Here is a 13,366-nt window from a genome sequence, read left to right on the forward strand (position 1 = left end):
ATAAATAAATAAATAAAAGGGAATGGGACAGTGATAGCTGGAGTGTGGGGTATTGTTTTGTTTTGTTTGTTGATGAAAATGTTCCACAATTGCCTATGGTGTATTATGCTGAGTGAAATAAGTCAATCAGAGAAGGACAAACATATGGTCTCATTCATTTGGGGAATATAAAAAATAGTGAAAGGGAATAAAGGGGAAAGGAGAGAAAATGAGTGGGAAATATCAGAGAGGGTGACAGAACATGAGAGACTCCTAACTCTGGGAAATGAAGAAGGGGTGGTGGAAAGGGAAGTAGGCAGGGGGTTGAGGTGACTGGGTGACGGGCACTGAGGGGGGCGCTTGATGGGATGAGCACTGGGTGTTATGCTATATATGTTGGCAAATTGAACTCCAATAAAAAGAAATTTAAAAAAAAATTAAAAAAAAAAAGAAATGTTAAGTGAGAAACCCATACCAACATGAAAGGGCAACAACCCAGTAGAGACCAACAAAGAAAATTTTTAAAAAAGCAAGAGAGGCAATTGCAACAATGTCTGGATCTATTTTGAAATATGTAATGTCTGCAACATTGCATAAAGTTTATGAAAATTGTGGAGTGCAAGTTGGCAAATCCAAAGCATGGATGCTAGAAACAACACAAGATTCAGATGACACAGGGATGAAAGACAACAATGAATCATTTTCTATAACCATTGACACCAAGGAAGAGAAAGGAAATGTTAGCATCCACACTGACAGAATTGAAGGAAAAAATAAAGGAGAAGAAAAGAGCATGAGTAAAGCCAAGACTTTGATGAAGAGAAGACAGTGAATGATATTTTAATCTATTTTGATATTCCTGCTTGGGCAATACCATTTCCAGATGAAAAATGTTAATCTGGTTAAGAAAGGAAGTGAACCTTTTCAGAATAAATATGGACCTTTCTCTGCAGTTCAAAGACAAGGAAAGGAAGCAGTCAACACATGACAACTTCATGACTTTATAAATCTTTATCAAACACTGAAAAAAAGAGGCCAGTTTTTTCAAGACTGAAATAATTGTTTTGTTTTGGTTGTAGACTGTGGATACTGGAACAAAAAAATGAAAATCCAACCTTATAACTGCTTTAAATGGGTAGAAATTAAATCCTAAGGTCTGTGAGATATCTGAAAAAATATCTTTCCTGATTTTTTTACCATTATTATTCATTTTACTTAATGACTATCACTGAAAATAATTTTGTCATAGAGGATGGAGTGTCAAACATACTGGGCATGCCACTATTCATTAATAATAATATACTCAGTAATTCTTCAAAAGTGCTCATTTTGATGATAGATACATGAATTACTTGTTGAAGCCATATTATCTTTTGATGACTCTTTTTTCTTAGACTTCCCCAAATCCAAAAATCCAAAGATGAGCACAAATAGAAAACAAATATAAGCATTGCTTATCCTTTATATTCTTTATATTTACTAGAGTAGTGTAAATCGAAGCAAACTGATGGTGTCATTTTACATATATGAAGCTAGATTCTTCAAATTATCATTATAACACTCAATAATGGTAAGACTAGCACATCTATATGGCACTGATAGCAGTAAAAATCTAGACAATGACATGGCAACAAACAGAAAAGCTAGTGAAATGTTCCTACATTAGGCCCAGAATCTTTAAGTTTTACATGTGGGAGAATACTTCTACTCTTCTATTCTATTCTATTCTATTCTATTCTATTCTATTCTATTCTATTCTATTCTATTCTATTCTATTCTATTCTTCTATAAAACACTGCATGTATAAGTTATAAGTATAATGTGCCATAGTTTATTCCATAGTTTATTCTACTACTCTCCTGTATTTAAGAATTTAGAGTATTTCCAACATTTTGCAATTACAAACAAAGCTGTAATGTGCGCTTTATTCATGTATTTATTTAAAGATTTTATTTATTTATTTATTTGACAGAGAGAGAGCATAAGCAGGGGGAGTGGCAGGGCAAAGGGAGAAGGAGAAGCAGGCTCCTGGCTGAGCAAGAAGCCCAATGCAGGGCTCAATCTCAGGACCGTGGGATCATGTCCTGGACCAAAGGCAGATGCCTAACTGACTAAGCCACTCAGGTGCCCATGCACATTTATTTTCATATTGTTGGAGGGAAGCTTTAAGGTGAATTTCTAGACATGAAATTACTGAGTCAAAAGGTAAACACCTGTCTTAGTTGTGTTAGATATTTCTAAACTTCCTGCCAAGAAGGTAAATACCAATTTGCATTCCCATTTACACTATGTAACCGTTCTTATTTCCCCAAAGCCTTGAGAACAGAATATGTTATGCTTTTTTTTTCAGTTTTGACAATACTATGGGTGAGAAATGATACTTTAGGTTATAGTTTTGTTTTGGTTTTGGTTTTATTTTACATTTGGTCCACCACAAATTTTATTGGCTTAACCATATTCATAAAAAGTTTTAAAATTGTGGTAAAATACATAAAATATACAGTCTTAACTATTTGTAAATGTAAAGTTCAGTAGTGTTAAGTATGTTCACACTATTGTGCAACCAATTTCCAGAACTTTTCATCATGCAAAACTGAAACTCTATACTAATTAACAATAACTATTCATTTCTCTCTTCCAGGAGTTCCAGGTAACCCATCATTCTACACTTTGATTCTATGATTACTTTAAGATACTTCAATTATATGGAATCATGCAGTATTATTTTTGTGATTAGCTTATTTCACTTAGTATAATGACCTTTAAGGTTATCCATGTTGTATCATGTGTCAGAATCTCCTTCCTTTTTAATATTCCATTGTATGTATGTGCCACATCTTATTTATCCATTCATCTGTCCATGGATACTTGGCTATTGTGAATAATGCTGCTATATAAACATACATGCTCAGATATCTCTTTAAGAGACTGCTTTAAATTCTTTTGGATATATACTGAAGAAGTGAAATTTCTGGATTACATGGTAATTCTATTTTTAATTTTTTAAGGAAGTGCCTTACTGTTTTCCACAGTGGTTGCTCCATCTTACATTCTTACCAATGATGCACAACAGTTCCAATTTCTCCACATCCTCACCAACACTTGTTATTTTTTTAATAGTAACTATGCTAATGGATGTAAGGCAAAATCACATTGTAGTTTTGATTTACATTTTTCTAATGATTAGTGATGTTAAGCACCTTTTCATATGCTTGTTGGCCATGCCATTTGTATATCTCCTTTAGAGAAATGTCTATTTAGGTCCTTTGCCCATTTTAATTGGAATGTATATCCATCTATACAAGGATTTATTTTGGTGCTCTCTAACCTATTTCATTAGTCTATGATTTTGTCTGCATGCCTTACCACACTGTTTCAATTACTGTAGTTTTGTGATGAGTTTTAAGTTCAGAAAGTTTGAGACTTCTAACTTCTTTGTCAAGATTCCTTTGACTATTATAGGTTCCTTGAAATTCCAAGTGAATTTTAGGATGATTTTTCTATTTCTGCCAAAAATGCAACTGGGATTTTGATAAAGATTGCATTAAATCTGTAGATTTCTTTGGATAGTATTGATATTTTAATAATATTAAATCTTCCTATCCATGAACATGGATGTTTCACCATTTATTTGCATCTTCTCTAATTTCCTTCAGCAATGTTTGATAGTTTTCAGTGTACAAGTCTTTCATCTCATGGGTTAAATTTATTCTAAAGTATTTTATATTTTTATGCTATTGTAAATAAAATTGTTTTTTTATTTCCTTTAAAGATTGTTCATTGTTCATGTATAGAAAAGACACAACTGATGTTGTATGTATATAAGCGGTTATGTTATTTATTTGAAAATAGTTTCAAAATGTAATTTTAAAGTTTAATTTCTCATTTATTTTAAAATTTTCCTGTAGTAGGACTTTTTATTTTCAGATTAGATTTTATTTTTTTATTTAAAAAAAATATATATATATATATTGAAGTTTGATTTGCCAATATATAACACCCAGTGCTCATCCTGTAAGGTGCCCCACTCAGTGCCCATCATTCAGTCACCCCATCCCCCACCCACCTCCCTTTCCACTACCCTTTGTTTGTTTCCCAGAGTTAGGAGTCTCTCATGTTTTGTCACCCTCTCTGATTTTCCCCACTCACTTTTTATTTTATTTTATTTTTTTTTTAATTTTTTTATTTATTTATGATAGTCACACAGTGAGAGAGAGAGAGAGGCAGAGACACAGGCAGAGGGAGAAGCAGGTTCCATGCACCGGGAGCCTGACGTGGGATTCGATCCTGGGTCTCCAGAATCACGCCCTGGGCCAAAGGCAAGCACCAAACCGCTGCGCCACCCAGGGATCCCCCCACTCACTTTTTAAAAAAGATTTATTTGAGAGTGAGAAAGAGCAAGAGAAAGAGAAAGAAAGTACATCCATGCAGGGTAAGGGGCAGAGAGAGAATCCTCAAACAGACCTAGCTGAGTGCAGACCTTGACCTGGGGCTCACCCCAGTATTGCAGTGTTCTAGGGTTCTTGTCTCATGGAGTAAAATAATGAATCTTGCAGACACAAAAGGATGAAATGAAATGAAAGTTTATTAAGTGAAGGTGAGAACAGAAAGGAAAGGAAAAAAACTCTCTTGAGTGAGAGGAGTCCCAAGTGGGCTGCTACTAGGGCTTTTATGGTTGGTCTTTTATAAAAAACTGACCAGGGAACTTAAATCTTAAAGTCACCACTAGTAGCACCCTATTTACTTCTCCTTTGGAGTTTGGTAACTTTCAGTGGTCAATTTGTAACTTTCATGAAAACACCTTGTCTATAACATTTAAGATCAACAAGGTTGGTCTCCTTATGTTCCCTTATTTCTAGTTTTGTTTGTAACTATCATGAAAATATCTCGTCTATAATGTTTCTCCACATCTGGGATTTCCCTGAGCCTGGTCAGGTAGCCCACTACCTATTTCTCCCTACCTATTCCTATTTGTCCCTACTCACCAGGACCCTGAGATCATGACCTGAGCCAAAATTGAGTTGGATGCTTAACTAAACCACCCAGGCACCCCTAGATTAGAATTTTTAAAACACACTTCTATGCAACCTAGATTAACAAAAAAATTGCAGTGGAAATTATTAGAACTATGCATGAAGAAAAACAGCATATGTAAAAATTTGTGGGATAAGCTAATATGGTAGTTTAAAAATGTATAGATTTACCTACTTATACTGGAAGAGAAGAAAGTTTGAAAATTGATGTACTATGCATACAACTTAGTAAGAACAAAGAACAACAGAATGCACTTGTAAAGTAGAAGAAAAGAAATAATGTTGCTAAGAAAAAGAGACACAAAGTACATATTTTAGATTTTAAAAGAGTATAACATAACTATAATTGTAGCAGTGATGAAAAGATAATAAAATGAAATTATGAATAACTTGTTGCAACACATTTGAAAACTTATGAAATATTTAATTCCTAGAAGAAATATAAATTACTAACTGTATTCAACAAGAAATAGAAAACCTGAATAATTCTATAACCACTGAGGAAATTAAATAGTAGTTTTAAAAACATCCTACAATGAAAATAATAGGCACAAATTTTTGTAGGGAACTTTTACAAAACATCTATGTATTAAAAAATACAAATAACACAAAACTTCTTCCAGATCATGTGGGGCTGAGGACAAGGAAGAAACAATCATGGTCTAGTATACTCCTGATACCAAAACCAGACAAAAACAGTTTAAAAAATGAGAAAGAAATATTACATGTCAAATTCATTTATAAACATGTATGCCAAAAATCTTAAATATTAGCAACTGAATTTAGCCATACATGAGGGAAAAATACCCCACTATGACCAGGTAGTGAATATTTCAGAATTCAGTTTAGTTCAGAAATGAGAAAACAATATATTGATGTAATCCATCTCAAAATAGGCAAGAAAAATTATATGATTCTCTTCAATAGACACAAACAAAACACACACACATACACACAAAGCCCAGTATTCACTTATGATTAGAACTTCTGTCAAACCAGCACTTAAAGAGAACATTTTAACATTAAATGATATTTGTAAAACTTAAAATAAATATATTTTATTGTAAAATGTTAAAAATATTCCCCTAAACTATGTTTGACATCATCAGTTGTATTCAGTATCATACTGGAAATCCTTATCAACAGAAAAATGTAAGAAAAAGAAAATAAGGCATAAGATGTGGGGAAAAAAGACAAAAGTATCAGTAGTAGTAGTTAATATAACATGTAGAAAAGAAAATATAATCTAGATGTATTAGGAGAAAACAGAGTGCTTATCTGATATAAGATCAACATAAAAAGCCATTTGCATTTCTGTATAGTATACTCTTTAAAACAACAACAGCAGATATAAGTTCTTTTGCTAAATATGCAAGTCCATATTGAAAAAATTATATTGAAAATTATTAAAGAAGGTTTAAATGAAGAGAGAGATATACTAAATTCATGGAGGGGAAGACTTGAAATTGTAAAGAAGATATCCAGTAGATCAATACACATATGAAAAGGTGCTCATATTTACTATTAATTAGGAAGTTGCAGATTAAAACCAAACAAGGTAAAACTACATATCCATGAGATGACTCAAATTAAAGATTAACAATGTCATTTATTGGTATAGTCTGACACAACCAGAACCCTCACACACTGCAGTTAGAATTGTAAATTGGTATGACTATTTCAGAAATCTCAAAGTATCTACTAAAGCTATGCATACCTGTCCTTTGTTATCCAGAAATTCTACTCCTAGGTATATACCAAACAGGAATAATGCATATTTTCCAACAGATATTTACAAGATATTGATAAATATTGGTAATAACTGAAACTGGAAACAATAACAGTGTCATCAAAAGTAAAGTGGACAAATTATACTATAATTCATTCAATAATGTATCCATATGTATATATGTATTCATATCCCAATGAAAATCAACAAATTAGTTATTTTTTTAAAGATTTTATTTATTTATTCATGAGAGACACACAGAGAGAGGGAGAGAGGCAGAGACACAGGCAGAGGGAGAAGCAGGCTCCATTCAGGGAGCCTGACATGGGATTCCATCCAGGGTGTCCAGGATCATGCCCTGAGCCGAAGGCAGCACTAAACCATTAAGCCCCCCGGGCTGCCCTATTTTTTGAATTTAAATTCAATTAGCTAACAGATAGTACATCATTAGTTTCAGATGCAATGTTCAATATTTTATCAATTGTGTATAACACTCAGTGCTCATTACATCAAGTGCCTTCCTTAATGCCCATCATCCAATTACCCCATTCCTCCTACTCACCTCCCCTCTAGCAACTCTGTTTCCCAAAGTAAAGAGTCTCTCATGGTTTTTCTCCCTTTCTGATGACTTACCATTCAGACAAAAGACCCCCTAAAACAAATAATACAGTCAAGAAATGGGCAGAAAGCATGAACAGACATCTCTTAAAGAAACATACAAATGGCCAACAGACACATGAACAAGCTACTGTTAAATGCAACAACATAGATGAACATCAAAAATATATTGTTGAATGAAAGAAACTGACTACAAAACATTACATACCTTTTGATTCTTTTGCATGAATTTTGGAAATAGGCAAAACCAAACTATTAGGTTACAAGTCACAACAGTAGCTATACTTGGTGAGGTAGGCAGGGAATAGTAACAGGGAGGTAAAATGGGGACAACTCTGAAGGACTAGACATATCTTCTATTTCTTGGCCTGGGAGGTGGCTACACAGGCGACTATTTTGTGATTTTTATTTATTTACATTTTATGCACTTTTCTATATATGAATGCACTTTGTGACAAAAAATGTTTTTAAAATATTCAGATAGAATAAGTTTGGGATGCAAAGCTTAAAGTTTTTAGAATCAATACAGTAGAATTCTCTATAACCTTAGGGTAGGAAAAGATTTATTATACAAGACTCATAATATGTAAACTATAAAGGAAAATATCTGATAAATTTTATATTAAAATTAATTATTTTATATCAAAAGGTATCATAAATAAAATGAAAAGATACACACCTAACAAAGATACTTGCAACACATAACTGAAAACGAATTAGCATTCAGAATATATAAACAAGAAAATAAGCAACCTAATATAAAAATAGACCATATTAGCAAGTAACTCATAAAGGAAGACCATAAAGTACCAATAATCATATCTGAATATACTCACCCTCATTAATAATCAGGAAATGCAAATTAAAACTAACAAATTGGCCAAAACTATACAATCTGATAATTCCAAATGCTTGTATGGTTATGGAACATAAGGAACTCATATACTGTTGGTGAAATCATAAATTGGTATAATCACTCCATTGGTAGACACTTCTGTATTATTTGTTAAAGCTGAAGATGTATGTGGACCTCAAAACCAGCAATTCCACTCCTAGAAATATTCCTTGAAAAACTCTGAAATGTGTACCAGAGAAGATATACAAATGAAACACCAGAATAAGCCTTATATCCAGCAGTAGAAGAAGGCATAATAATCTATGGTTAGGTATACAGTGGAATATTATACAACTATAAAATTTAAAAGATTGTATGTATCAATATGGATGAATTTCAGGAACCCTACAATGAACAAGAGAAAGCAGATAAGAATACTTAGTATGATTCCATTAAATGAAGTTGAATAAAGAGACAAAACCAATCAATTTATTATTTAAGGACACATACTTTTATAGTAATGATATAAAGAAAAGTAAACAAATCATAAAATGTAGCATTGTGGTTAGCTTTTAGGAAAAGGGAGGAGAATATAGTCAGAAAGGGACACATAGGAAGTTGCAGGTATTGATGGTGATCTATGTATTAAGTAGGATGTTTGTTTATTGTTAAATTCTACCACTATATTATATATGCTCTTTTGTATGCATAATGCATTTCATAATAAGATGTTCATAATTCCTATGTTTCCTCTATAGAAAACGCATTATTAGAGACCAATAACAGAAAATCAGCAAGTTCCAAGTGTTCAGTAGTAGCTGATATTGAACTAGAGTATTGGCAGAGAAGAGTAGAGATAGTTAATAGGTCCAGTTCTCAATGTTGTCATTAAAATTTTATTTTGCTCAATGTCCTCTTAGGTTCTCTATAGAAATGAGGAAAAGAACACATCATGAGTTGATGGCCAGATGCCATTTCATATTGACTCCAATTCTCTTAGCAATCTGATGCTGTTGGAATTGGGACAGAAACTATCTATTTTATTTGATAGATTAAGAAACTGGGTTGAGAGAGCTTAGAGCAAATTGCTTCAGAGCACAATTAATAAAGGTGAAAAACACTCTGGACTTGCTTTTGCACCCACCAGCTTTCCTCAGTTGTCTATGCATAGAACTGTCAGCAACATCTAGCACTGCCAGCACTCATGCTTGGAAGCACTCAGCCAGCCTCAGTCTCTTTGGGGCTTCCTCCGGTTGTGAGGGAGATGTGATATACTGGCTATGGTGGAGGTTAAGTATCCATTTCCTTTGACTTTTCTGCTTATTAGTAGTGGCTGTCCCTGAGCAGCTTTTTGACTTAAGCCCTCTGCTCTCCTGAAGACTGAGGCACTGGGGCTACAGAGGACCTTGATATTTAAAGGTACATTTGCAGAGAGGAGATCCTTTGCTGATCTAAGGAACAGCATGTGAGTGGGACGGGTGAGGGGGGCCAAAGCTGGAGCATGTGAATGATAGCTTCATCAACTTGACATTCCCTTAGGTCCCACCACCTACATAGGGGTTCTTTCCTGGCTATTTCCCCACCAGATGTAAAAATTATTAAGCGTATTTGGCTAGAGTTCCTTGGGGACTCTTCTTTCTCAGTTTTTTTTCTTCACGTTGTTTCCCTCTCTGTCCCCAGTTTTTATCCCCATTTTTATTTTCTGCTCTCACATACACTATAGCCAAATAGTTCCTATATTTGCTCAAGTACTAAGGTACTTGTACCTACTGAGAATTCCCAGTACTAGTGCTGGGCCCTGAGGTATTTTCCCAGGAGGTACAGAATTCTGGGGTGAGCCACAATCACAGGGTTGTTTCTTTCCCCAACAATTCAGCAGTCCAGTAACCCTAGACTTAGAAAAACTTAGAGCTGGCTTAGAAAATTCTTTACAACTTAAAATAATTCAAGAAGCAGTTGACTAATAAGCACAAAACAAAGTGGAAAAGTTGTTACAGGATTTTTTCATCAATTTTCACTGAAACTTAAGGACTTCAAGAGAAAGTAATGAGTGAGTTCAGGTCATAGAAGATGCTGGGGCCTTGAACTATTGGTTCCACAGATGGGGAATTAGTAATACACATTACATATGTATGGCTGTATACATGTATGCATATATATGCATTTATTTGTAATATATATTCCTATTATACACAGTGAGATTTGGAGACCCTAGAGAGCCCCTCACAAGTGAGTTCTAAAATCTATTTATCAGTGGTTCTAAAATCTCTATTTAAATTTCTGTTTAAATGTTTAAATTTAAACATTTCTATTAAATGTTTAAAAAACATTTCTTTTTTTAAAAAAAATATTTTATTTATTTACTCATGAGAGACATACAGGGAGAGGCAGAGACTCTCTGTGGAACTTGATTCTATGATCCCAGGATCATGACCCGAGCCAAAGGCAGATACTCAACCACTGAGCCACCCAGGTGCCTTTCTATTTAAATTTCTATTCAAAAGTTCTTTCTATGGCTTAATTTTTAGAATGTTCAGGATTCCACTGTAAAATGCATTTGGTTCTGAGAGTCATATTAACCACAGCAAAAATATTTGTTGAGCATTTTACAATTTATAAGCACATTTACACATAGTGCCTCATTTACTTAAAACAACAACTTCGTTTTTCTCTCACCATCTTAAGAACAGGAGTCTTAGAAAATTATGTATCTTCAGTTCTTAGGTATAGGAGTTAGAACTGAATCTGGTATTTGACTTTTATTCTGGGCATTATTCCTTAGTCCTGATGTTAACTATTAATTATTAATGTTTTAGCATAATTTTACGATGTATGAGCTGGAGAGTTAGCTTCATCTGGTCTGAACCTCAGACTATTAGCAGCCAGTCCCCAGCCATCATCCAGGTAGATCGCCTGAAATATAATTATTCTGAGGGAGAGGGCTCATTGTTAAAATTTCAGGTTCTTGAGCTCTATTCCAGGCCTACTGACTGTTCCTGGGGATGGAAATCTTCCTTTTTTAAAACAAGCATCAAGGTAAATTTTACATGCCCTAGGCTTTGAGAAGCAATGTTGTAGCAGCCACATGGTCCTCTCCTTGGTCATATACCTATTATGAGTTTCTGGGGCTCTGACCACTTTGGGAGAAATAAGTCACAGTCAATATAGATCCCTGAAGATACCTGGTTGAAATTTGACTCATTGGCCAAAAATTCTTTCCCCATCCCACCCAAAAATGCAGGATATTTTTTCCAGCCTGGCCCAGAAGAAAGGCTAATCATTGTTCTCATTCTGACTAATTGGAGACAGTCTGGCCACAAATATCCCCCTTTGTGCCTTTTCTCTTCTTGTAACTTGGGCAGGGCTGCAGAGAAGCTGTTGGAAGACAGCCTGGGTGGGACCCAGAAGAGAATAATTACAACTGCAATGCCTTCTGTCATTAAGTCTTGAGTGGAATGCTGAGTCAAACAATAGAAAAGGTCTCTGCTGTCCTTGGGAACATTTTTGTTATTGTCCCAAGCCAAGGACTTGAGTGTCGAATGAGATTCTTTTATGTCTGTATTTTTTCACAATTTTTGGAATTTCCTATGGTCTGCGAAGTAATGACAATTTGCTTACAACCTTGTAGTTGGCTGTCCTCAATTTGTTAGAGTTGGTCTGGGAGACTTTGGGTAAACTGAGCAGGCTCCAATTAGGAAAGACTATTGTTTCCTTTTGATTTCTTAGAAAAGAAAAGAGGGTAAATCATTATCTCCAAAATTATGGCAAGGAACCCCAATTTTTCTACCAGCAGGAATACCTTCTTGTCATGGTATATCACTTTGAAAACTTTCTTCAAATGTAAATCCAATTCACAAGTAGTAGTGGTAGTAGTAGTAATAGTAATAGCAGCAGCAGTGGTGGTAGTAGTAGTAATAGTAATAGCAGCAGCAGTGGTGGTAGTAGTAGTAATAGCAGTAGTAGCAGTAGTAGAGATAGTAAACATTTATGGAGCACTCATTTCATTTCCTGTGCTAAGTGTTCTATGCACTTTTTTCATTAAATCCCATAGTAGCTCTGTAACTTAGAAGTATTATTATTATTCTCACTTTAGAAATGAGCAAATGGAGTCTGAGAAGATTGAAATAAGTTTTCTAAGGTCAAATAGATAAGCATTGGAATGGTGATTTGTACCAAAAAATCTAGCCCCACAGCCATATTCCTTTTTGCTACAGCCTATGTCCCTCCTTGGATGTATAATCTCTCCTATAACACAACATACCCATATTTTAAGCTTTGCTTAAGATAATAAGAATATGTAATTTGATTATTATGGTAGCTATACTTTTTAATTAAAAATTTAAGACACTTGGAGGATATAGGAGTGAAACTTTTGATTTGAAGCTGTCCCTAAAAAGACTAAGATGAAGTCTTTAACATCCCATAGAGACCACACCAAGGATAACAACTGGATCCTTTCCCTTATCCCTTAATAAAGGATTTTCATCCTCAGTGTGTGGAACGATTTATAAAATGTATATTTGAGTGTACTTAATAAATATTTATTAAATGAATGAATATATTCTTATCTTTAAAGAATTTCTGACCTAGTAAGTATATCAAACAATTATAATATATTATGTTAAATACTATTAAAAAGATAGCTGGTACCTGATTACATATATTTATTGAGGAAATAAATGAATCCATAGGGTGTTTAGAAGACTAGTAAATCATTCCCAGAAGCATTGTCACCTATGACGCGACCTGAAAGACAAGTAGGCATAGGCCAAGTGAAGAGGTATAGGAAAGCCATACCAGGCAGAAAGGGCTGAATGGACATGGTACCTGAGATGAGAGAAAAATCACACTGTTTAACAATTTCCAGTCAGTCAGTATAGGTGGAACATAAACAAGAGTGGGATTTGGGGGAAAGATGGTGAAAATGAGGCTGACAGGCTAAGCAGAACCAGAATATGAGGGTCATTCATGCTGTGGAACTTAGACTTTATCATGTCTTTTATGGAGAACTTTTGAAAGATATGTAGCAGCAAAATTACATAATTGTGGTTTTATAAATGTATGTGTAAACACGAATGTTTAATAATCGATATATAATTCACTCTTCATCATGAAACCTACTCTTCACAACCAATCTTTTTACAACTTTGAGGACATAAATGTTGACAAATC

This window comes from Nyctereutes procyonoides, unplaced genomic scaffold (genome assembly GCF_905146905.1).
Source record: "Nyctereutes procyonoides isolate TBG_1078 unplaced genomic scaffold, NYPRO_anot_genome, whole genome shotgun sequence".
Taxonomy (NCBI): domain Eukaryota; kingdom Metazoa; phylum Chordata; class Mammalia; order Carnivora; family Canidae; genus Nyctereutes; species Nyctereutes procyonoides.